General features: G+C 34.2%; 1 long non-coding RNA gene across 1 annotated transcript; it reads left to right on the top strand.

Annotated features, from left to right (window-relative positions):
- Positions 1-9,659: 9,659 nt before the first annotated feature.
- On the top strand, positions 9,660-11,551 carry LOC107910202 (uncharacterized). The gene is made up of 5 exons (XR_001687537.2): positions 9,660-9,998; positions 10,081-10,171; positions 10,775-10,847; positions 10,994-11,150; positions 11,267-11,551. It is a non-coding gene; the product is annotated as an uncharacterized lncRNA (long non-coding RNA).
- Positions 11,552-27,559: the final 16,008 nt, after the last annotated feature.

The raw sequence follows: 27,559 nt of genomic DNA, 5'->3' as shown, positions 1-27,559 counted from the left end.
TTCATAAAGAAAAACGTCTCTTTGTTATTTTAATTTTAAAGTGTAAATTGTAATTATTCAACCATTACCACACCAAATTACGAAAACTTTTGAGTTTATCACTACTGTTTTTTTCTAATAATAATAATAATAATAATAATAATAATAATAATAATAATACATCTAGTCCTCAATTCTTACATATCATATCAATTTAATTTTAATTCTAAAACTTTTATTAATTTAATCCTTAAATACATCTTCGTTATAAATCTAAACCATAAAATATATATAAATAAATTTTATTATACTGTATTAAAATATATAAATAATATAATAATTCCTCAAATATATATATATTAATATTTTACAGTATATTTTGATTGTCTTTTGCCATCAATTCATGCGAGAAGATACCAAGATTGCCTCTGTTAGAGGACTGTAGACGTTGGCATTGACATACCCATGGATAAGACTAACATCTGCTGCATTTTGATTCCTGAAGTAGCTTCCTTCATTTGATCATCAGTCTGTAAGTATAACTGAAAAGAATAAAAGCTTCAGCTTTGGAGTGTTGCAATCCAACATGGTAGGAAGCTATTGAGTTAACTCTAACAGGCTTTTTGACCACTTACAAAGATTTGGAAATTTGGTTTTTTACTGTTGGTTCTCTTACGATAGCTAGTGCCATATAAGCCTACAAAATAGTCAACTTACTGTTGAACCAAACAATCCAACTTCTTGTGTTTTTTATCCTCAAAGGAAACAAGAGAGATGTGAACAACCATAACACTAAACCCGTATTTCATGTCTTAGTATAATCAAAAGATATAGGGGAAACCAAGATAAAAAGCCTTAAACACTTGCATGCAAATGTTTTCCCTTACATGAAAGTAGTATCATCATTACCATGTTCCTATTTCTTTATGGTTGTTTCAAAAAATAAAGACAGAATATATATATACATTGAGGAAATATTATATATTATTTATATATTTTTTAATATAGTATAATAACAGTTATTTATAAATATACTTAATTAAAGGTTTTGAATTTGTTTTATAACTCTGATTTATGATGAAGATGTGTTTTCAGATCAAATTGACAAAATTTGTAAATATAAAGGGTTATGTTTGTTGAATTATCTAGGTGCGTTTTAAAATTAATTAGGGAAATAGGCCGTTTTTAGGAGAGAGAAAGTGAAAGCGCGTTCAGTTGGGCATGTTTTTTGCATAAATGGCAAAAAAGCTCGTCCAGTTGGATGCGCTTCCACTTTCTCTCTCCAGGGTTAGGACTTTTTATTTTTTTTATTAGGTTTTAGGATTTTAGGGTTTTTAGGGTATTTTGAAAGTATTTAGGGTTTTGACTGAGACGACAGAAGTTCTTAGGTAATTTTGAGGGGTTGGGGATGTGATAATGCACCTCTGCACACATATATTTCATATGTCATGGTGGGATAAGACCATCGCCTTAGAAACCTATCGTAGGGAAATAAGGTTTCAAGGTAATAATGCTTGATACGATCAGGGGTCGAAGTCTAGGTGGAGATCTCAGTCGGAGGTTGTGCTGCGGTCACAAGTTCGAGTATAACCGGGGGGCTAGGTGACAATCGTTATGCGGTCAAGAGTTTAAGCTTTCTGGATACCCATAAAAAATGCCTTATATATACCATAGATAAGATTGGTGTCATAATCATATGGAAAAAATTTGGGGACTTTCGGTGTAATCAACATAATCTTTTTCTCTATTTCCAAGCAGTCGGTATCTTTAACCTTTCATTCTTGTTCGAAGATTGACACCGAGGTGGACACAAGGGGCTCTAAGGTGGAAAGAGGATGTTCCAACACAGTAGAGGTTAAACTCGGGTCGATGCGGCAATGGTCGTAGTTATTAATGGGTTGTGTAATAACGACAACTGTTGTCTCCCCGAAAAGAGCATCACCTTTACTACACCGTAATAGATGCTCCCCGCCTAAGAGTCCTCTTGTGTCTACGACGGTGCCAACCTTTGAATAAGAAGGATGGTTAAAGGTACCAGTTGCCTAGAAATAGAGAAAAAAATCACACTGATTATAGTGGGAAGCCCTAGAGTTTTTTTGTATGAATATGTCATCAAAATTCTGTATGGTATTTATAGGACATCATTTTTGGGTATCTGAAAAGATTGAGCTCATGGCCACGTAATGATCATCAACTAGCTTTCCAGTTATACCCCAGTCCATTACAACATAATGGTCATCAATTGAGACCTCCATGTCGACTTCTACCCTTGACAGTAGAAAGTAAAACCACCCCATAACTGACTTCCCTAGGATAGGCTTCAGAGGCAATTATTCCATCTTGGCATGATATATGAAATGTGTGTGGATCAGAGTGATACTCATCACTAATGACTCAAGAATACCTCGAACGTAAACCAAATATTTTTAACGATCGAAATTTTTAAGGCTGGGAAATGATTTATAGTCGTAGGGAAGATGAAACTTGGTGTGTGTGAGCCCTTTTATAGCCGTAGGAAAGGGTCTGTTTGCAAAGAAAAACCTTGAAAGCACACTACAAGAGTGATGAACATATTCTAAATGTGTTTAAAGTGTCTGAATTATTCAAAGTGATAGGCTTTTTACATGAGAAATATGGAATTTGTTAGAGGAAGCTTGTCTAGGCTGGAAAGCTCCCCTTGCTGGGTGAGCTTCCTTTAACAAATTTCCTTTCTTCTAGCAGTGAAAGTACCTTTTCAGATGCTTGTAGAGCACGTTATGCAACGCAGAATCTCTCGGGAGCACAGGCGTGATGAAATTATATAAGTTCTGAATGCGTTATGAAAATTATTTGCTCCATACAATATGCAACGAATGTGTGCATTCATAAACTAAATCTAAAGCACGTATTCTCTTTCTACGTATATAATTCTCTCATAAATGGGGCAAAATTTTCATAATATAGACACACATCAAGTTAATATCAAACAGAAGAGCCTTGTGTTGTGAGAGTTGTGTTCAGTCCTTTGGACAACTCTTTACTCTCTTTTTTTGCGTTTGTTCATTCAATTTGTGACTGATATTGAAATGAGCCGACGAGTGAAATCCATTATATACTACGACAATCAAATTTGTAATACAGAGGTTGAGGTTGTGTTTGTAGGAGTGAAGTCCGTGGAATTTGCGTTCAATAGTACCATTCAGATGTGTGAGCTACGAACCAAAATTAGGAGGAAAGTCAGCAGATCGACCTGGGGAAAATTATGAGATAGTAATGCAAATTTCTTGCTTCTGTTGACTCATATAAGTATGAGCTATTTGATGTAATTAGCGAGACACATCTCGAGATGATTATATCATCGCACATGACAAGTGGAACTATTGTTATTGAGTTATACATGGAGTTCACCGATGTTGTTAGATCTGGCCCATCTTCGACTACCGTCGTGACGAGTACGGGTATCGAAGCTAAAGTAGAAAGTCCTACTACACGGTTGTGTGGTGAGTTTTCTGGCCTATTACAAGCGGCTACTATGATGTTCCCGAAACATTTATGGGTAAACACTCATCGGTCTTTGGCATCGATCTAAACTTTGAGGGTCAGTACCAGTCGAGGTATCAATATAACCAAAATTTAGACACTCGAGCTTGACATTCAATCAGTGCATTCAATTTTAACTTCGGTTATGGGTCGATGTTATAGGGTAGAAGCAATTGGTCCTTGGGAAATACGTCTAAGGTGCTGCGGAAATCAGTTGGTTCCTGGGAAAAGAGTATTCCACCAGTTATTTTGGACCTTTGAGCAATACAAAGAAGCATTTAACCACTGTAAGCCTATGGTCCAAATTGACGTCACCTAACTGTATGAAAGGTATCAACAGCGTCTGTTGCTTGCCGTTGCTCAAGACGGTAATCGAAAGATCTTGCCTATAGCGTTCGCAATAACACCCAAAGAAACAACAGATGATTGAGATTTCTTCTTGAGCCGTTTGCCCGCAGCTTGACATTGTGTCATATTGGACAGGTGACCCGAAATACTCTCAGCGATTGATCATCACGGAGCCCTTTGGGATCGTACTCATCATCGGTACTGCATACGATGTATGGGATCCAACTACCATAAAAAATATCCTTTGGCAACTGAGTGAGATCTAGTCATTAACATGAGTTTGTAGTTCGAACTATGTATTCACTGCACATCAAATATTCATACCGGGTTATTTCATTGCACTAACCGGTAGCTTTTTCTCCACAGGTTACAAGCTCGTCTAAAATTGATTCCATCAAATTTTAAACAACCTAAGCACCATTAACACCTATTGTGCGGCGTATGTATCAAATATGCCGTTCGAATAGTGGACGTAGCCATACGACGGGGGTCTATGATACGGGCACATATGTCAAACTTAGCCGAGTGCATCAATTCCATACTGAAGGGGACGCATAATTTGTCAGTAACATCAGTTGTCAGAGAGACATACTTTTGATTGACCGCATTATTTCTTAAGAGGGTGACTGCATATGCTGGTCATATAGCGAGCGGTGGTACATTCTGCGATGACGTGATGAAAGAGATTTGGCGAAGTACAGTGAGAGCAAACACTATTACATAGTGTGCCACTCACGTTAGAATCTTGCACACTAGGCTCGACCAGGAAATGTCAGATGCATCCTATAGTATGAACTTAACGAAAGGGACCTGCAATTGTGGGAGATTCCAAGTACTTCAGTTTCTATGCATACATGCAATTACCGCATGTGAGAATGTACGGATTGAGTATGCACCATACATCAACGATGTCTACTGACTAGAACTCATTCACAGTGTGTGGAGTCTTGAATTCCCACCTATCCCAGATAAAAGTATGTGGTCGCCAATGTCTAGAGTGCCATCCAATTTGGTACCAAACAAAGACCTGAGTTGCGTCCTGAAAGTCTGCCCGAATTCCACCAGGATAAGGAACAATATTGATATTCAGGAGAGAGATGATCAACAAAAATTATGCGGGTATTGTAGAAACCCAGGGCATACCAAGACAACATGTTCTCTGTACAGGGATACGTTGGGGTCTCAGCGTCGATAACATTACTTTATACCAAATTTCATATTCATTAGCGTGCTTCGCATACTCCCTTTGGTTCAATTTATTATTTATTGTTAACTTACGCATAACTTATGATCGATAGTAACAAAGACAAACGTATTGTTTTAATGAATAACCTCGATTTTTTATGACATATTTATATTTACATCATAGTATTTATAACAAAAAATACACTTAATCCTATCGTTGGGGAGAATGTGTGCCGCAAGATGATGAATAGTAATTTTGTGGAGGATTTCTGTGTACAATCGGGTGTACAACCGAAGGTGTATCTGGAGGTACGGGCTTATAGACTTGCTTCTCATCATCATCATCGCCTGAATATATACCTAGCACAGCCCCTTGGGCAATCGTTTCTTTGGGATCGACAGCATCATAATGTTCCTCCGTAGTCGACTATAGTGTCGTCCTCACCTACCATCGTGTATCTACCACTCCCGCATCCGGTGGTTGCGATGATGAGCCACTTCGGTAAAATAGTGATATGTTTGGTGTTTGGGTTACTATAGGTGTGTAGTCATAAGATGCCTTAAATCTCGGGTACGTTAAAAAGGTATTGGGCATCGACATTGTCATCAACTACTGCATGGTCGTCTACATCGGTATCATCATTAGTGGCAGTGAATACGTCGGTGTCTTTCTCGACATGGGGTTCGACATCGACATCTATATGGGGGTGTAGTATATGGGAGACGTCGATGCCTCTAAATATGTACCTATAGGAACAGAATAATCGGTCATGTGTAGTAGTGGTCCGTAGTGCGGTGGTGCTTGTAAAAAACATAGAGTTACTAAATTAAATGGGAATAAGTAGAGCGAACTGACTTGGATATTGCGTAGCCACAGACAACACATTTTTTTGGAGGGGATGACGAACCCGTCGTGCGATCGCGTCCCCTCCTACGCTGTTGTGGTGGTTGACGTTGCCGCTTTGGCTAAATTTGCCTACTCCTCACCTCCGGTGGTAGTAGATACGGTTTGCCAACGGCTCTAAACCATGTTAAGTAATTATCAAATTCTACCGTGTCCGTCTAGAAAAATGGTCGCGAGCGGGTATGGATTCTATGCTACGATCCCAAGCCTAGATGTGCTTCTTGTGCTTCTCCGCTCTGTCCTCGTTGTTCTTCCCCCGCATGTCCACCTTGTGCAGTTCCTTCATGTCTCACGGTGATGGTGGAATTCGTTGCCTATACCTGAACTACCATAAAACCCGGTTTGATTCATGCATTTCCATCATCGCGTACACTATCAACGACACCTTCGCGTCCCACATCTTCTGATTTTCCAACGCTTCTGAAGGGATGCAAGATATGATCTCAGGGTCCGTATAAAACGTCCATTCAAACTAAAAATAGATTTGTAAATATCATTACGTACGGATTTTTTTAACGAATCATTGCATAATTAATATAGGTTTGAAAAGGATAGGTAATTAACCTTGGTTTCGAGTATTGATCTAACAGCAGCCTAACGTTTTCCAAATCGTCAGGTACTCCCACGTAACTCGGCCCATGGTTCCACCTGTACAAGCTATATATTAGTCAAAACATATGATAAATAAAAACATTTACTGCACAAACCTTGGTTTCGAGCATTGATCTAACAGTAGCCTAATGTTTTCCAACTCGTCAGGTACTCCCACGTAACTCAGCCAGTGGTTCCACCTGTACAAGCTATATATTAGTCAAAACATATGATAAATAAAAACATTTACTGCACAAACTACGTATTTATCGATAAATGATGTTTACCTCGTCACTAACGGAAACGTGTATGGGTTGGTCATTTTTGGATGTAGTAACGACATTCCCTACTAAACCAACGATTACAACAGTAGTAGGCGACCACCGGTAGACATCTTATCCGGTTACGTTGTCTGACAAAGCTCCCGGTATAACGTGGACAACATGGTAGATCCTCAACTTAGTTTTGTACAGTCACCGAAGTCCGTTAGATATAGAAGCCACCTTAAGTGCACCAAATTTCTAGATTTATCAGGCATTAAAATGCCCCCAATTAACCTCATGATGAATGCTTAGACATATTGTTGAATGACTTCCTTCGTTGCGCCGTCAGAAAGCTTATTGAAATTTGTCTCCAACCAATTGATTGATATCTGACCACCTTCAAACTTGTTTAGGACCTTGCGCAACATTCCAATGCAGAGGTCCACTTTCCCCCGGACCACCGTTGATCCTGTGATGACTGGCCCATCCATCAACAGTCCGAGCTATAACTTTACGTCCTCGAGTGTGATTATACACTTGCCGCATAGAAAGTGGAAAGTGTGCGCTTTGGGCCCCCATCTTTCCACCAATATGCTGATTAGTGCGGGGTCGAGTTTGCAGTCCCCACAAATTTCAGGGATCGGAGGCTCCTCGTATTATGTATAAATGCCTCTAGCACACAATCATCTGCCTATTTATAACATACAAATTATTTCGATTTATCAAATTTTTTTTAACATAATTAAAAAAGGAAAATTTAAATTTCATCTTACCATTGCTAATTGGGCGGAGGAAATATGGTTGTCGTCGAAGTAGATTAGAAAGGCGTCCGTTTTCGAGAAATTGATTCGAATGAATACAATATGATATAATTAAAAAATAATATTTTTAAATGAAAATATAAATAAATATTAAATAAAAAGCGTGAGAGAGTTGAAAGAATTTGAGAGAAGGATGTGAATGAAAAAAAATGAAAATTGGGGGATATTTATAGGTTAAAATAAAAAATATTGTTGGGGGATTTAAATTTTTTTTTTACCATTTGGTGCGACAACTGTTAAAAAATTGTTGCATTTTACTGTTGATGGAAAACATATCCAACTAGATGAGTTTTCCTGCCACCTATGTAGAAAGCGCGCCTCACTTTATCTCTCCTAAAAACGACTTATTTCCCTAATTAAAATGAAAAACGACCTAAAGGCCAAATTAAAAAAATTCGGCTTACTCTTCTAATTTAGCCAAAATGTCCACCCAACTTGCCAAGTAATTATCATATATTCATATATAAAAATTAAATATGTTTTAATCTTAAAAAATAACTAAATCTTTAGCACAAACATGATGTGGGTGAAAGAAATAAAAAATTAATGTAAAAAATATATTTATTAAAAATTACATAAAATTAATTGATTCTTTAGTTTCAATAGTAAAATTAATTGTTTACCTTTTATGTTGTTTTAGGTTCAAGTTTCGTTATAATAAATTTTTATGTATTTATTATATAAAAATACAAAAATATCATGTCTTATTTACTTTTTAATTTATTAAATACAACTTAAAGGACGCATTGCAAAATCCCATTTGTGGGGTTAAAAATTTTCATTGCTAGTGTATTAAATAACTATCTTATATGCATATAAAAATATTAAATATTTTTTAATCTTAAAAGAGTAACTAGATTTATAACACATCCATGATATCGGTGAAAAAATGAAAAATTATGTAAAAAATATATTTATTAAAAGTTCACATAAAATTAATTGATTCTTTGGTTGCAACGGTAAAATTAATTGTTTATCATGCATGGTATTTTGGGTTCAATTTTCATTTTGATCAAATTTTTATTGATTTACTATATAAAAATACAAAACACCATGTCTTATTTATTTTTTAATGGGATAATATAATTTTTGGTCATGGACTTGGAAACTAGGTCCACTTTGATATATATATAATTTTTTTCTTTTTTGAATTACTTTGATATTTGAACTTGACAACTAGATTCATTTTGGTTCATGAACTTAAAAAATATAAAAGTTTGATTATGTGACATTCTGAGAATGTGCTACATCATCACTTGAAAATAAAAAAATATATATATAAATTTTCAGGTGATGACAATGTACAATATTAGAATGTCATATATAGTGTTCTAATAACCGGACCAGCGGTTGAATCGAGCAAACCATTGGTTCCTAATTCAACTGATTTGATCAATTCAACTACTAGACTAATAATAATTAAATAATTAATTACAAATTCTTAAAAATCAAAAATAAAAAAAATTATTAAACCGGTTCAACTTGTCCAACTATTGGTTTTTTACCAAATTTTTTATTTTATCGGTTTTGATAAATTACTGATTCAATCAATTTAACCTCTTTGATTGTATCAGTATACTAGTCGGTTCTCGATCCAATTAGTCCAACCCAATAATCCAATCATGTTTCAAGAACATTGTTCACACCATCAAATCTTTACGGAATCCAAGTTTAGGGACCAAAATGATTTTAATTGTAAGTTCAAGTACCAAAGTGAACAAAAATAATTATATAACAGACCCATGATTATCCTATATTTATATATAAATATTAAATAACTATCCTATATTTATATATAAATATTAAATATGTTAACCTTAAAGAGCAACTAGATCTATACAGCACACGAACGATTTGTGTGAAAAACAAAAAAAATTATATAACAAATATATTTATTAAAATTTACATGAAAATTAATTAATGCTTTGGTTTCAATAGTAAAGGTAATTGTTTATCATGCATGGTAGTTCGAGTTTAAATCTCATTATGATCAATTTTTACTGATTTATTATATAAAAAATACAAAAACACCATCATAAAGAATATAACTTAATTTTTATATGAGAAGATATTTTAGGCTGTGTTCTTCATTGCTTAAGAGACGGACTTTTCCTTGAAAAAGTGCTTTTCTTTGAAAAGCAATGAAGAACGGCCTTCATTTGGTAGCAAATTTTCAGAAGCTGAGAAGTGCTTTTGGGCAGATGGAGAAGTGAAAATTTTTAGCTTTTCATCCAAAAAGTGCTTTTGGCTGGTTCATTTACTTTTTTAGCCACACACGAACGCCCTTCTTTGCTCTCTGCTCTTTGCTGGTTCTTTGCCCTCATCGCTGCCCTCTACTGGTTCTTTGTTCTGCCCTTTGCTGGTTCTTTATTCCTCCACCCTCTGCTGGTGAGTTTATTTTTTTCTTCTCTTCTTTTCTTCTTCTGTATATTTTTGTTTGTCTGGGATTGATTTTCGTAATTGATTGAAGGTTGAATAGGAGATAACCTTAGGTTGTCAATGCTTCCTTCATCTCCTACATCGAGCGAAAAGAGTAAGAGACAACAATGGTTACTTTCCGGGTAAGTTTTCAACGCTTCGGTTTTATCTAATCTACCCCAGCCGCCCTCCCAATTTCCCTACCTTTTTTACTTCGATTTTCTACGATTTCTCCTCTTTTTTAAAAAAAATTTATGCTGAAATTTATCTGAGCATTATTTCTTTGAGAAAATATGGAATGATCTGTAGGTGCCTAAATTTCTGTACAATGGACGTTGACTGTATTATGTTGTGAACATTGAACTAAATGAACTTGTTACCTCTTGACCATAATTTATTTGTCTACATCAGTAAGGTACTGCTATTTTATTCAGGGTTCATTTAAATGTATCTGTATTCATTATATTATGGACTGAAATGGATGCAGTACCTTGAAATTTTGTGGCATTAGCATTGATCTTTGCATCTTAAGTTTTGCTACTGGATTCTGCTATATTTTGACAATGAACTTGGCATGTCTGTTGAATTTAGATTGCTACTGGATTCTGCTATATTTTGACAATGAACTTGGCATGTCTTTTGGATGCAACTTTTACTGGAGTATTTTGCTCTATATACATATTTCCTTTTGGATGCAACTTTTTCCTTTGTATTGAAGAAGTGATCAAGTAGGTTGCCAAATGTAGGAGAAGGGGATATTGTTTTCCAAGTGCTTAACTGGGACAAAGAGATTGGAAAGCATGGCTTGAACTTTGAAAGGTGATATCATGTGTAACTCAGACCATATTTATGTTTGAGTTCCTTGTTTTAGAAAATGGATATAGCTGTTGCTTGCTGTTGACGATTCTTAACCCAAAGTATTAATGCTTGCTCAGATTCTTAACCCAATGTTTATTTCATGAAAGGTTCCCATCTTAAAGTTGCTTCCTGTTTGCTTCTACCTGCTATTCAGCTGGTTGTGGGAATTAGCCATCCCTCGTGGATTTCTTTGACATTTTTCATTGGAAGCTGTGTTGGGCTAGTGGATTGGTCTTTGACTAGCAATTTTCTAGGACTATTCAGGTGATTGCTTCTTGACTCTTTGTACATTGTTCTATTTCATTTTCTTTGTCAATGAATTTGATTTTATCATTGGTTAATGTTTTTAGTAGCTTATGTTCTGTTTCTTTTTTGTCAAGGTTGTGGAAGGCTCTCCAGTTTTATGCAGGCTTCAGCATTTTCATGCTTTATGTGTATCAACTCCCTATAGAGTTCTCAAGTATGTTACAGTGGATAACTGATTTTGTTGGTCTATTCAAAATATGTTCAACATCTGAGTGGACTGAAATTTGCTCTTCTGTTTCTCTTGTACTTTTTTACATCATGGTATGTACTAGTTTTATTCCTATAGGTCTGATTCTGTTTAAAGATTTTAGCTGAACCTTTAAATGAAATGCAATACACGCTAAACTGTTCAATTAAAACTATGTTTGCTTTTATAATTCTAAGTATTTTGTTTTATATTCTCAAACATTTAATCTAAGGGGTGATGAAATAGTTAGTTCGATCCATTGTTAATTGAACTATAATTAACTAAACCGTTAGTTGAATTGAGTTTTTTTCTGTTAAAATAATTAACCGAATCGAACCAACTTCAATTAATTTTGTCGGCTTTCTATTGAATTGTTGTTTATATAACTTTTTTTTTCTTTTGGTCCAAAGTTCATACCATTTTGAAACAGTTATTGGCAAACATTACACTAAAATAGTAGTGTGCATTAAATCGGAACAAAAATATGACAAACAATGTGCATTGTCATATATTAGAACAAAAACATTATAACATTACAATACAATGACAGTTGGAACGAAATTGATAGGTGTTTAATTAATTAAAAATAAAAAATAATTTTTATAATAATACAACCGTGTCAATATTTAATTACAAATATTTAATTTTTATATTTAAATATTTAAATATTTAAATATTTAAATATATTCTAATTAAATTTTATAAATAATTAATATTAATTACTTAGAAATATTTAAAATTAATATTATATATTAAAATATTAACAATAAGTTATAATAAATTATTTTTTTATATTTTTGCTAAAATATCATAATATTAACTAATCTGAACATTATTTAAATACATATTTGTTACTTTATTATCTCATGTCTAAAATAGACATTTTATTCTTCAAAAGTACTTTTTGACAGTAATGCCAAACACTCAAATTTCTCAAAAGCACTTCTCAAAAGCACTTCTGAAAAACACTTCTCAAAAGCACTTCTCAAAAGCAATGAAGAACTGGCCCTTAGTAATTTCATAATAAAGTTGGTGCCTAATTGAGACATTAACTCAGTAAAACACTTAAAATATGTATTAACTACTTTATCAACTATTAGTGAAATAAATTTTTTTTCACAAGTGGATTTAAGGGATTTAATTTATGAAATTTAAGATTAGCTTTCATAATAGATTTATCGAAAGGTGAGATTATTTAGAAATGTTAGCACATTACCGTATGTAATTAATATTGTTTGGTTAATTTGACAAGAATGTATGGTTTTATTGTTTGGTTAAAAGAATATAAATTACCTGAAAACATGTTTTATTAAGTTTTCTTTGGTAAAGAATTTGTATTTCTTTAAAATAAATGTTGGCTTATATAAATACGAAGAGAGAAAAAGCAAAACAAAATAAAAGTTTTAAAAAAGAAACAACCGTTTCTCCCACTCATAGGAACTAGAAATTTCAATCAGTATTAAAAGAAAAATCACTAAATAAGACTTTCGAATTCCTTCTCTCGCCACTTGGAATGAAAGCTTAAAGAACACAAATAGAGAAGGAAAAATCCTAAAATCAAGCATCCAATGTTCATCAGATGAAACATTATGGTTTCAACATATACCATTATATACATAAATGACCTAAACATTCCAACTAACCAAAATCACCAAGTATTAACTAAACGAACTTAGTGCAAGTGATGCCAACCAAACCTACTAGATTAGGTACATGTCAAAACATAACTAAGAACAAAAATAGCAATACAAACTTAGGTTAGCTGAGATGAGGGTCTTGGATACTGTTGGAGTATCATGAGCTAACTAGAGCCCATTTTTCACTTGCTCACGGAAACCAACATATCCACACGTTGAGCATAGAGAGCTCAATAGTGCTAATGGGATTTGAAATAGAAAACATCGAAGCGTTATATAGTTAAGTATACTAATGTCATCTAATTCTAAATCATAAAATTCTATTTAACACTTTACATATTACTTGAATATATTACACCATTTTGCTTTTAGTCATTTAACCAACTTTGTTGTTAATGTATTATACATAGCATCTCATATATATGAATGATCATCTCAAATGTATAAATGTATTTTATATCCATGAATCATAATTTCATTATTTCATTTCTCATTGCAAATTTTTTGTATTGTACTGCAATCACATTTGTTTTTCTCATTATAATCACATTTCAAGTTCACATTTCGATCTCATATCAGTTTTATTGTTGGTCCTCTATTAATAGAATACGAACTTAAGAAAAGATACATAGATTAATCCCCTAACAATCCACAATATGCACATAAGTGTTGATTGAGCATAAGTGCAATGATCTCCCCTAACACTCCATAGTATGCACTATAGTGCCAGATTGCACCGAAGTGCTATAATACTCCCACCTATATACATGAATCCTATGGAATTCCAACTGTAACCGAAATCTATTCGATATAGTTAATAGGGAAATTCTCATTATCATTTACGAACAATACACAATTTAACATGGTTTTCATATTGATAACAATGTAACATACATCATGATATCATAGATAAATATACATACATTTGTATATAACAACTTACCGATCATTTCCAATTCAATATGGCGTAACAAACATTTACTTACCTTCCATCACTAATATTTCTATATGCTTAGTTACTTAAAGAACTCATGTAATGAAAACAAATTAAGTTAGCTCAAATCAGTATTGATATTCGTTGTCTGCATTCATTTTCCCTTTGTCTTTCGATAGACTGGCATCGATTTTAACTACGTATGATAATTTCAATAAAGAAACAATGTGTTATTCTCATCATCAAGCATATAAAAACTATATTTAAAACATGGTATGCACATATTCACTTAGTTATTTTAGAACCGTAATGTTCTAAATTCTCACATCTTTCAATAGAATGGCATCGATTTTAACTACGTACGATAATTTCAATAAATAAACAATGTTATATTCTTATCATCAAGCATATAAAACTTGTAATTAAAACATGGTATGCACATATTCACTTAGGTCCTTTAGAACCATAATGTTTTAAATTATGTATCTTTCAACTCTTTTATTTAAATCTTAACCCAGCTTTGTAATTATACTCTAGGGACCTCAAACAAAAAACACCTAAAACTAAAAAAGTTCTCATCTCTTTCTCAAAGGTCTTCAAGAACTTATCAATGGCTTATTTAATATATCTTAATCAAACCTTGATACTACTTAACCTACTTTATTTCCAACATGTTTCTCACATAAACTAAGCTCAACAACTAAATATTTGATGGTTTCAAGCTTTAGTTCTCTATGTTCTCATAAATGGTAAATCAAGCTAACTTTTAGAATTTTAAAACGTAACTATTGGGTACATCATATTAAGCTTACTAAACCTAGAATCTATGAGAATTTTCAATGAAAAGCTTCCATACCTCTTGATTTTATGGCCAACTATGGTGTAGAAACCAATCCCTTTTCTTCTTCCTTATGTACGATTTTGAGGGATAAAATGGATGAAAAAGATAATTAGGAATCTCTCTCCCACTTAGAAGATATATACATGTAATTTACATGATAATTAACTTAATAATTGACTGTGCCCTAGTGTACGTGCATCGAGGGTTAAAATAATGCAATAAAATATGGATATAACGTGCAGTGTCTACAAGCGAACAAGTCAAATTATAATATAGATTGAATTTACAAAGAAATATTGGAAGGATTCAAAGGATTGTACCCAAGGGAGGTATTACTAAGTTGAACTAAACGGTAATAAAAAAACACACTAAATTTAGTTTAAATAGCTACTAATCTCCTAATTATAGTACAACTAAATACTAATTGAGGGTGCAAAACTAGTTACTACTTAAATGACTTAATTGCATAAAGATAACAACTAACATTTTAACTATCGAGAATGAAAAAGAGGAGACTGATTAATATCCATGGTTATAACTAACCTAAAATCAGGGATTTTACCGATTAATTATTAATTAATCTAATTAGTACCTTTCAACCTATAATTCTATCAATTAATCAACTTATCTTTCAACCTAATGGATCTAAACCAGGCTAAATTGAATTTTTTCTGAGTAGAATACCCTTTTGATCTCATCTACCTAAATTACTACCTAGAGTCGTCAATTCTAAGGTTTCAAGCACATTCAATTTAATCTAATTAGTCTATTTTAAAACCCTAACTTAGATTAATTATGCCCATTTCAATTAACCAAACTCCCTACGGATTTAGTTACTACCCATTTTAAATACACTTATCTCGATTAATCTATAAAACATTTAAATAATGAAAAATGAAATTATAGGTTAAGAGATGCTAAAAAATCTGATGAATCTGATGCTTGAGATCACTTGGGTAGCAATGGAGATCCTTGAACACTCCTGATTGGAAATTCTGTAGTAAACATGAGTGCGAAAAGTAATTAACAAAAGCGAAGAACAAAATCAAAAGAACTAAAATTTACTTCGAATAAAAACTTAAAAGGAACAATGTTTAATCCTTAAACCTATCTACTTAACTAAACTAAATTGCAACTGAGCCTCATTTTTTGATGTTTTAAAGTTACATTTATAGATTTCATGTTCTTTGACCTAATGGGTTTAACTTGGCCCTTTATTACAAGCTAATGTTCATTTGTGGATGGAAACACCCTTGAAGATTTTAAGCCCATTGAGCGTCAATTTCACGACATTCTAGGTCCAATGTTGCGACTTTAGAGATAGATTGCTCGAGTCCTTGGAGAAGGGTTGGATGTCGCGACTTGGCTTTCTTAATGTCATGAATCTACTACGGCTTTGTGATTGACTTCCATCATTGGCTACTGTATCGAATGTTGCAACTTCCAGTGTTGAATGTCACGACTCTCGGGTCCAATGTCGCGACTTTGGCCACAGTTTACTTGCCTTGTCGATGTTGGTCAAAAATTCTTCTAAGTGTTGGAGTAGGTTTAATGTCGTGACTTCAATGTCTTAATGTTGTGACATTCTGTGCAGTCCACTAAATTTTTGGTATCTTTTATACCATGTTTAACTTTAATTAACCTTAATTAATTAAACTAAATCTTAATTTTCTCACTAATAATCCAAATTAGTCAATATGTAGTGGATGATAATATCACTTTCCACCTTTCACAATTAAAATTTAATCCAATTGCTCCTTTGGTCCTTAAACAAATTAATAAAATCCTTAGCGATTGGACTTTTATAACTTTTACGATTAATCCTTGTACCTTAATTAACTATTAATTCAATAAAATTACTAGACCATAATTCAATATATTACTAAATTAGACTCGTAAATTTTAAATAATAATATTTACAAACTTGAACATTGGAAATGGGGTTTCAAAAAAACATTTGCAACACCACTGACTTTCGGGTCGTGACAATTTAATTTAACTTTAATTTATTTAGTTAATCCACTATTAACATCAACAGACTCTACCACCCACCTTGACATGGTCTAATTGCTATTTTAAACCTTTTTAAATTGCAATTTAAGTCCTTAATCCATTTTTAATTTAAAATCTATAGTGATTGAACTTTACAATTTAGCCCCTAGACCTTAATTAATCACTAATTCAGTTAAATTACCTATCCAAAATTCAATTCACCTAAATAATAACTCTATAATTACCTTTATTTAATATTTACAAACTCGATTTATGGAAATGGGGTCCCAAACCCATAATTTCGGCACCACTAGAAACCTGGTTGTTACAATTCTCTCCCTTTGTGAAATTTTGTCTCCGAAATTTACATGGGAAGAGGTAGGGTATTGGAATTTCATTTTTGAATCAAATTAATTCAATTTCTATCCTTCCTTATTAGTTCTCAAACTCGTTTAATTGGATCACATGGTCTTTTGCATGCTATCGAATTAATATATCACAATTTATATCCAAATCATCAAATCACGATATCAATTCAATTCATATTTCCTTTAACCTATTCACATGTTATAACTTTATTAACTCGGTTCGGACTCAAACCAGATACATAAATTAACCAACTTGTATCCTAATACAAAATCGCATTGCATCATTGGATAAAACCAAAGTACTTATACTAGCAAACATATTGTGTCATCGGACAAGCTGAAGCATAACTTGAACATTTAATAGGTAACGAATTTCAAATTTCAATATAAGTTCAATTCACATTCTATCAATCTCAATTTAACATCAAGTATCACATATCAATTTAGATCGCACTGCTTTCTATTTATCACATAGGTGACTAAACATACCATTCAAATCACAAGCAATAGTTCACCATTTAATATACATTTCACATACACATATGTTCAACTTCGCAATAACATTTCAAAAAGTTCTAGGTCTATAAGCTTACTGACCGCCTGTAAACCTGTTATCCTTTATAGTAAAAATATCACACCAAAAATATAAGAAATTAAATCGGTAATGTTCGCAAGTATACGTGTCAAATTGTAATATAGTATCTGTGTACAACGGAGCACAAAAATTGTTCTAAGGATCATACCCAAGGGAGGATGGAATAAATCTATAGAAAATATCTTTACAATAATAAGTCTAAATAGTAATAATTATATCCTATATTACGAAAAACCATAAAAGATCTGAATATGAGAAATTAAATAACTAAAGTAAATAAACAAACCATTAAACAAATTAAACCAATAAAGAAGATTAACTTATTTTAGGGTTTGTGATTAACTTAAGATTAAGGTTTTAGGGTGGATTAGCTATCAATTAACCAATTATTACCTCTCGGCCTCTAACTGATTAATCGATTGGTTGATACTTGTTTATCTCCTGACCTCACTTTCTCAACCATGATAAACTATGATTTACTCGACCAAACTTATCTCCCGATCTCGTTTAACCTATGATTACTTCCTAGAGTTGTCAAGTCTAGGGTTTAGGAATGTGTAATATATAGCAACTAATTCTTTGGAGAAACCCTAAATCCTCCGTTAATCACATCCCCATCCACTTATTAATCTCCCCTAAGGGATTTAGCCACTCATTTATTCATAATCTTAATCTTAATTGCATAAAACAAATAAATAACACGATTGAATCAAAAGAGAAAAGAGATTAGAATAATCCTAGGATCGATGTCAAATGAAGAATGAAGTAGATAATCTCTCGATCGGAATAATGAATACCGTCGCTTGCAAAGGCAAATAACTAAAAAACTTCAATACTATAAAATAACTCTTGGATCGAAACTGATTCCAAGAGAGAAGAACAAAGTTGTTTATTAAAAGAAACGAAAACTTAATCTAAATCCTACTCCTAAAGTACGAGGGTTTTTGAAGGCATCTAAGATAACTTAGTTACATCAAACCCTTAAGGTCTTATTTATTGGAGTGTTGGCAGCCCAAATTAGGTCTTCGGCACATCTAAGGTCTTCGTTTAAAGTTGATTGTGTAGACGAAAATAGCCCCGAAAGACTTGGACACCACGTTGGCCTATGTCGTATCATACAAGGTCTATGGCATGACACTACATGTGAGTCACCTCTTCTTTTGTTTGACTTGCTTTAACGACTTGGGAAGCTTGTGCATCACTCGTCCCTTGCTCCCATGTCAAATGGGCCTATAAATCATCATTCTACACACTGAATTCAACACATTAGCACTACCTAAGGCCAATGTCTGCCTAATAGGTCACAACACTTAAAAAGTGTGTTAAAAACCCCTTATTTTACTAATATTTAATCCTAACTACTAAAATACTAAAATGTAATATAAAATGCTAAATTAGCTAGAAAATAAGCTCTTTAAGTGCAAAAATAGATCGAAATAACTACTAATTCAGCGATAGGTCAAATACCCCCACACTTAAGTCTTTGCTTGTCCTTAAGTAAACTAAACAGAAACATAATAAAAATCGAAAACAAAACAAACTAAATACAGGAAATAAACATGCAAGAAAAGAAAATGTACTCGAGCTAGCTTGATACAAGAAATTGGATAGAAATAAATTAAAAAGATAATGTAAATAAACATATAACTCTTGAATGATATAGAATTGACTTACAATTTCTAAAGTTAGACGAGTTATTTCACTAAATTACAAAGCAAACAAATAAAACAATGTTAAGTACAAGGTTCCAGCAAAACATATATATAAATATACAATTATGTTCAAATGAATATAAGTGGTAAAAATATTAATCGTTGGCACAATTTCATCCACATGAAGCACTATCTAAATTACATAGAACTTTTCGGCTTGCAATGTTCTGTGGCTTAGGTTGGTTTGGAATTTAAAGAAGAAGCTCAAAAAAATGACTAAGCACAAAAGTAGTTTGCAGAGTGTATTGTTCCCGATATTCCCCCGAGTATACATGTGGCTCACCACCTTTTATCCACTTCTCTCAGCTTTTTTATTTCTCCATTTACTAAGGCCTAGTATAATATTAATGAATCTGATTTCGTATTATTATTTTTCAAACAAATGTGAGCGTACTTTTTTTCCAACTCACTTTGTTTTTATTTTTCATCGAGATTTTCTCAATTAGTATTTTTCCTTATGTAACACCCCGAAATTTGGGTCTAGAAGTATTGGGCCTTGAGTAAGGGAACGGTTAGGAAATTGTGCAAAAAAGTATGTCTGCTTTAGAGGTTAAGGGTCCTGAGAGGAGTTGGAAAAGTCCTGGGTTCAAACCTGGGCTTTAGCAAAAATTTTGGTTTTAAGTGGATAAAACCCTAGATGCTTGGATGTAGGCCTTTTAAATTATTGTGTTAAAAAAATGTCATAAGGAAGAATGTGGTCTAGTGGTTGTGGCATCATTAAGGTTATAAGGGAGCCTAGGTTCAAGTCTTGGCTCTTGTAATTTATTTTGTTCTTTTAAAGGAACCTGGACTTTGGCCTTTAGATCTTTTAATTATTTGAAGATAAAATGTGACACAAAAGAGATTGTGGCAAGGAGGCAAGTGGCGTGTTGAGCTATTAAGGGGGGCTTGGGTTCAAATTCCATTGCAAGAAAAAAGGATATTTATTTTGTTAGTATGAGGCAGCAGGAGTTTGATGTGGTTTCGAACTCGTAAGGTAAAGTTTGAATTGGTCTTGGATGGAATTGTGGAGCAAATCAAGGAGGAGATTGGGGAAAAATTAAGGAAATTCGAAAATGAGAGGTTCGTAGGGTGTTGTGGCCGATTGAGACTCTAAAGCTTAGTGAAATTCGGCTAAGGGGAAAGGAAGGGAGCATTTTCGGCACAAGGCAAATTCTTTGTTCGGTTTTGAGAGGGTTGAAAGGAAGGTGCCAAATGTTCTTTGGGATTTTTCTACCCTTCGAGGTTCCTTTTGGGTTTGCATTTTAGCTATTGAAGTGATCAAAATTTCCACTACTTCTCATCCTTCCTTCATTTGCCGAATAGGTAACTTTCTTTTTGGTTTCATTTTTCTTTCTCTGCCGAACACCATATTCTATTTTCTGTACTCTCCTAACAGTGTTGCATGCACTTCTCTTCTCTCTTCCCTCTATTCTACTATTTTCTTTCAAAGCCAAACCTACTCACCATCTTCTTCTTCTCTACTTCCCACTCTCCCTATCCCAACCGATTTCTTCAAGGCTCTTTTGTGTACTTTTAGTTACCATCCTTTCTCTATTGTGCTTGGCCGAATATACCTAAGCTTTTCTAACCGATTTCATCATCATCCCTTCACCAACCGTTTGAGGTGTTAAAATCTTGAGAAGAGAAAAGAGGATTATTTATTGTGTGGAGGTGTTCCAAATCTTCCCTTCACCAACCGTTTGATCGTTGGGGTAAGTTGGTTGGTAGGCCGAATATGCTGTGATTTTGGTGTTAGATTTTTCTTAAATCATTTTCGAGTAACCATGTCCGTTTGATAAAAATCGCTGCTTAAGTAGATAATCATCAAGAACGTAGAATCGTGCCTTGGCCAAGAATCTTAGAAGAGTAGGCCATATTTCTTATAATCGTGGTAGGTGATGATTGTTTAAGTGTGGTTTAAGTACTTGAAAATATTGGTTATTGAAGGGCTGACTGAATATTCAAATCAATGTAGGTTGGTGCCAAAAGGTGTTTCGCTAGCTTTTGTGAAAAGGTGTGTAATCACACTGTCTCTTCTGTGAATCGGCAAAAGCCGAAAAGCCAAAAAGCCAAAAATACGACGATTGAGGCCACATGGGCGTGCGAACGCTCGTGTGGTGAATCGAGCCCACAAAACATGGCATTAGTCTATAGATGCCACCACGAGCGCTCTCGTGGTCTTGGGCTGTTCTGGGCCTCGTTGGGCCGAAATGGGCTGTGTGGGCCCAGTGGACTTGTGGGTCACACGGATAAAATGTATGTGATGTGGTAAGTGTTGTTGGACTGTGACGTTTGCATTGTTGGGGCCGTTGTGGGCCTCGATGGGTCAAAATGGGACGCGTGGGCCTAATGGGCTTATGGGCCCACACGGGTAAAATCCTCGGTACGTGATCATTGGTAGGTTGGTTTATGAGGCTTGCGATGCCGTATGTGAATCTGGACTAAATGAGCACACGAGCATGTGAGCCTCATTGGGCCCAATAGCGTGTTTTAGGCCTATATACACTGTTCTGGCCATGTAGGTTATATGGGTTGCTCGAAGCGAAGATAAACCTTTTAAGAGGTCGTAATAAGTACCGATATCCCAATATTTGTTAAATGACTGAATTACCCTCGAGGGGTAAAATGACCAAATTACCCTCGTAGGGTAAAATGACTAAATTACCTCTGAAGGGTAAAATGACTGAATTACCCTCGATGGGTAAAATTACCAAAATACCCTCGATGGGTAAAATGACTAAAATACCCTCGATGGGTAAAATGATTGAAATACCCTCGATAGGTAAAATTAATGAAATACCCTCGATAGGTAAAATAATCGTAATACCCCTGTAGGGTAAAATGATCGAAAAACCCCCATAGGGTTAAATGATCGAAATTCCACTATAAGGTAAAATGACCGTAATGCCCTTAAAGGGTGAATGACTATTTTACCTTTCGAGTGTAAGTGATTTATTTGTCCGTGATGTAAATGATTGATTTGTCTATGATTTAAATGACTGATTTGTTTGTGATTGGTATGACTGATTTTTCTGTGATTCGTATGACTGATTCTGAAAATGTCATTTTGCATACACGACATACTATATGGGGTTAGGATATTGTTATAGAGGAAGTACTGTACTGGTGGCTTGGCCACATATATTATTACAAGCAGTTTTGCTGCGATACTATTGCTGGCAACTTTGCTGCGATGCTACTGATGGCTTTGTGCCGATCATATTACCGTTACTGATGGCTTCGTACCGATCATATTACCATTACTGATGGCTGTGTGTCGATCATATCACTGCTACTGATGGCTTTGTGCTAATCATATTACTGTACTTATGGCTTGTAGCCATTCTGTCTATAGCTTATAGCTATCCTGTTTACAACTCTTAGCCATTCTGGTTACTGGCAGCTTTGCTGCAATACTGATTAGTGCCGCAATCGGTTCCGATATTAGTGCGTTGGCTGAGTGGGTCGATTTTATCCCCACATGGTGTGTTGGTTGGTATGGGTGGAGTGTTGGCTGGATTAGGATGGGTTGCATGATTGCATTGTTGCATTTCTATTACTGATTTTGTCACTGTATTGGGCTTAGGCCCACATGTATTCTATTTCTAATTCTGATACTGTAATGGGCTAAGGCCCACACTGCATATTTACTGTTTTGGGCTAAAGCCACATTGTTCTGTTACTGAAAAGGGCTCAGGCCCAGACTGTTACTGCTTGTACTACTGAGTGAATGATAGGGGACCACACACTGAGTTTTTGTAAAATCACCCCATTTTTAACCTTTCATGTAATCTCCAGCGTTAGACGGTTCAGAGCTGCGAGAGACTCGGAGAGGGCCACACAACTGCACAACTTTTATTCTGTTTTGCTCATTTACTAAAGCACTTTGATTTTGATTCGGGTTGTAATAAGGGCTTTAAAATTCTGGATTTTAAATTTGGGATTTTATTGATTGTGATTCTTATCTGCTAGAAGGAGAACTCAGTTTTTTGAAAAAATAACTATTTTCAAACGCTACGTTTTCACAACTCAATTTTTGAATAACACATTTTCGCAAATAATTTGTTTTAAATTAAGCTTTCGTAATAGTAAGATTTTGAAGGTAACAACGTTTCTTTAATAAACCTCGATTAAAAATAAGCAAACGCAAACTGAAGTTTTGTACAAGTTTTAAATAGTAAGAAGTTTGAAAGTTCAAGAAGGGTTTTTAATGAAAACATGGTTTTTGAAAAACACTTTAATGTGACACAGTAGATTCGGCAATAACGTCTAGGCTGAGTTTGGGGTGTTACATTTAGTGGTATCAGAGCCAAGTTGCAAAACTCGGTTGTGGAATGGGTTTTCAAATTTTTGGATTTAAAAGTTGTTTTCGAATATGTGAAATGTTTTGAGATACTTCTTCTGAAAAGTAAGGCACACCGAGTCTCCGACGTCGAATTCGTAAATTTTCTGAATACTTTTGTCTGTTTAGAAATTGAAATGCGGTAAGTTAGAAAGTACTGTGACTACTTTAGAAATTAGACTATACCACTCTAGATAGAGCAAACTAAAACTATAGGGGACTGGAACTGTAGTGAAACTTCGATATGCATAAAATTGTTAGTGCTGATTAAACGCGAATAGACAATAGGCACAAAAGATACGCGCGAACATAGTTCAAGAGGCTGTAGTAATTTTTTGAATCAGAGTGCATAGTGGGAGCGTAGTGGTGAAGTCTGTATGGTGTGACTATCTTGTTAGTTGGAAATTTCGAGGACGAATTTTCTTTAAGGGGGTAGAATTGTAACGCCCCAGAATTTTGGCCTAGAAGTATTGGGCCTTGAGCAAGGGAACGATTAGGAAACTGTGCACAAAAGTATGTCTGCTTTAGTGATTAAGGGTCCTGAGAGGAGTTGGAAGGTTCAAACCTGGGCTTTAGCAAAAAAATTGGTTTTAAGTGGATAAAACCCTGGATGCTTGGATGTAGGCATTTTAAATTGTTGTGTTAAAAAAAATGTCATAAGGAAGCTTGTGGTTTGTGGTTGTGGCGTCATTAAGATTATAAGGGAGCTTGGGTTCAAGTCTTGGCTCTTGTAATTTATTTTTTTCTTTTAAAGGAACCTGGACTTTGGCCTTTAGACCTTTTAATTATTTAAAGATAAAATTTGACACAAAAGAGCTTGTGGAAATGAGACAAGTGGCGTGTTAAACTATTGAGGGGGACTTGGGTTCGAATCCCATTGCAAGCAAAAAGGATATTTATTTGCTAGTATGAGGCGGCAGGAGTTTTAGGTGGTTTCAAACTCTGTAAGGTGAAGTTTGAATTGGTTTTGGATGGAATTGTGGAGCAAATCAAGGAGGAGATTAGGGAGAAAATCAAGGAAATTTGAAAATGGGAGGTTGGTAGGGTGTTGTGGCCGATTGGGACTCTAAGGCTTAGTGAAATTCGGCTAAGGGGAAAGGAAGGGAGCATTTTCGGCACAAGGCAATTCTTTGTTCTGTTTTGAGAGGGTTGAAAAGAAGGTGCCAAATGTTCTTTGGGATTTTTCTACCATTCGGGGTTCCTTTCGGGTTTGCGTTTTAGCTATTGAAGTGATTAAAATTTCCACTACTTCTCCTCCTTCCTTCATTTGCTGTATAGGTAACTTTCTTTTTGGTTTCATTTTCTTTCTCTGCCAAACACCATATTCTGTTTTTTGTACGCTCCTAACAGTGCCGTATGCACTTCTCTTCTCTCTTCCCTCCATTATTCTATTTTCTTTCAAAGCCGAACCTACTCACCATATTCTTCTTCTCTGCTTCCCACTCTCCCCATCCCAACCGATTTCTTCAAGGCTCTTTTGTGTACTGTCAGTTACCATCCTTTCTCTATTGTGCTTGGCCAAATATACCTAAGCTTTTCTAACCGATTTCATCATCATCAATTTCAGGTGTTAAAATCTCGAGAAGAGAAAAGAGGATTCTCTAGTGTGTGGAGGCGTTCCAAATCTTCCCTTCACCAACCGTTTGATCGTTAGGGTAAGTTGGTTGGTAGGCTGAATATGTTGTGATTTTGGTGTTGGATTTTTCTTAAATCATATTCGAGTAATCATGTCCGTTTGATAAAAATCGCTCATTGAGCAAATAATCATCAAGAATGTGGAATCGTGCCTTGGCCAAGAATCTTAGAAGAGTAGGCCATATTTCTTATAATCGTGGTAGGTGATGATTGTTTAAGTGTGGTTTAAGTACTTGAAAATATTGGTTATTGAAGGGCTAACCGAATATTCAAATCAATGTAGGTTGGTGCCAAAAGGTGTTTCGCTAGCTTTCGTGAAAAGGTGTGTAATCACACTGTCTCTTCTGTGAATCGACAAAAGTCGAAAAGTCAAAAAGTCAAAAATACGGCAATTGAGGCCACATGGGCGTGCGAATGCTCGTGTGGTGAACCGAGCCTACAAAACATGGCATTAGTCTGTAGAGGCCACCACGAGCGCTCTCGTGGTCTTGGGCTATTCTGGGCCTCGTTGGGCCGAAATGGGCTGTATGGGCCCAGTGGACTTGTGGGCCACACTGTAACACCCCAGGCTCATGTCTATCAACGGATTAGAGTTACGAGGCATTACCGATCAAAATTTAATATCATAAATCAAGCAATTATCCAAACATTTATTTCATTTCAATTTACTAACTATACTACATATAATACAAATATTATTTTCAAATTAGGCTTAACCATAACTAATTTATACAACTATTAACAAATATGCTAAAAACATCACACTTCCATATAAATAACCAAAATTTTTGCATAACTTTAAACATCATATAAATATATATATACCAAATAGATCAAAAACATAAAACCAAACTTAACCAAAATGAATAAGCCATTTTCGCATGGCTCATATTTACACATCCCAAAATTAAACATATTAACTAGACTATACATGCCATAGGTTCGAATTCAAAATTTATAAAATACCAAAGACAGTCGATAGTGTGATAGACTATGCTGACGATCCTTGAGCTCGTAACGCGACTCCAAAATCTATAAAACAGAGGTAAACAAATACAAACACACATTAAGCTATTAAAGCTTAGTAAGTTATAAGCAAAAATTCATTTATATATATACTAATACTTATTCCATCATTAAGATAAAATAAACAAAATATCCTAATATTTGTACCATATAACACTTTAATAAAAATCACCTTGTATTTTCACATAAACAAACCATATGGCCAAATACACATAAATATTTAGCAAAGCCAAATATTTAATAAATCATTATGCCAAAAATGCTTATGCTCAAATGGTAAACTCATACTCTATATTTCATTTGAAACTATTATCAAATTATAACAATCAACTTACCTTAACACTAATTAAGCAAATGGCTAACACATACCTGAATAATTTAACTTTCTTAACACATTATTTGCTTTTACTATTGCTCACATAAGATTTATATAACATAGAGCCTTGTATAAAAAACCGGCATAAAGCCTGCTAGGCACAAAGCCCGATACATTTCACCGGCACAAAGCCTGCTAGACATAAAGTCTGAAGTAATTCACCGGCATCAAGCCTGCTAGACATAAAGTCTGAAACATTTCATCGGCATCAAGCCTCTTGGACGTAAAGTCTGAAACATCTTATTTTCAAACTATATATATTATATAAAATCCATGCATAGAGATTCAGCTCAAAATTCATAACTTATATTTTTAAAACACATGGATATATAAATCTCCATCACCAAATCTAACTTGATAATTCAATAATTCAACCAAAACATATTTATATATATATAACCTCATACTTTTGATTCTACTACTAATATCGTAAGATTGAACTTATAATATAGTATGTGACTTTAGCATTCAAACATATTAAAATAATCTAAGCTAATAATTTCATACCATTTATTCAATACAAAACTTATACATTTGCATATACGTTCACATTTGATTTCATGTATACATATATAATTCCAAACCTAATTTCAATTCAAGAAATTATACATGTACATTTATACATATTCGAATCTACCATATAAATATATAAATTCATACTCAATTTCAAAACAAGAACTTATACATATATATATGACATATCTAAATTCAATACACAACACATATATGTGTATTTGTAT

This window comes from Gossypium hirsutum, chromosome D02 (assembly GCF_007990345.1).
Source record: "Gossypium hirsutum isolate 1008001.06 chromosome D02, Gossypium_hirsutum_v2.1, whole genome shotgun sequence".
Lineage (NCBI taxonomy): Eukaryota > Viridiplantae > Streptophyta > Magnoliopsida > Malvales > Malvaceae > Gossypium > Gossypium hirsutum.
Note: the sequence above shows the minus strand (reverse complement) of the source record. Positions and strands in the feature narration are given on the sequence as shown.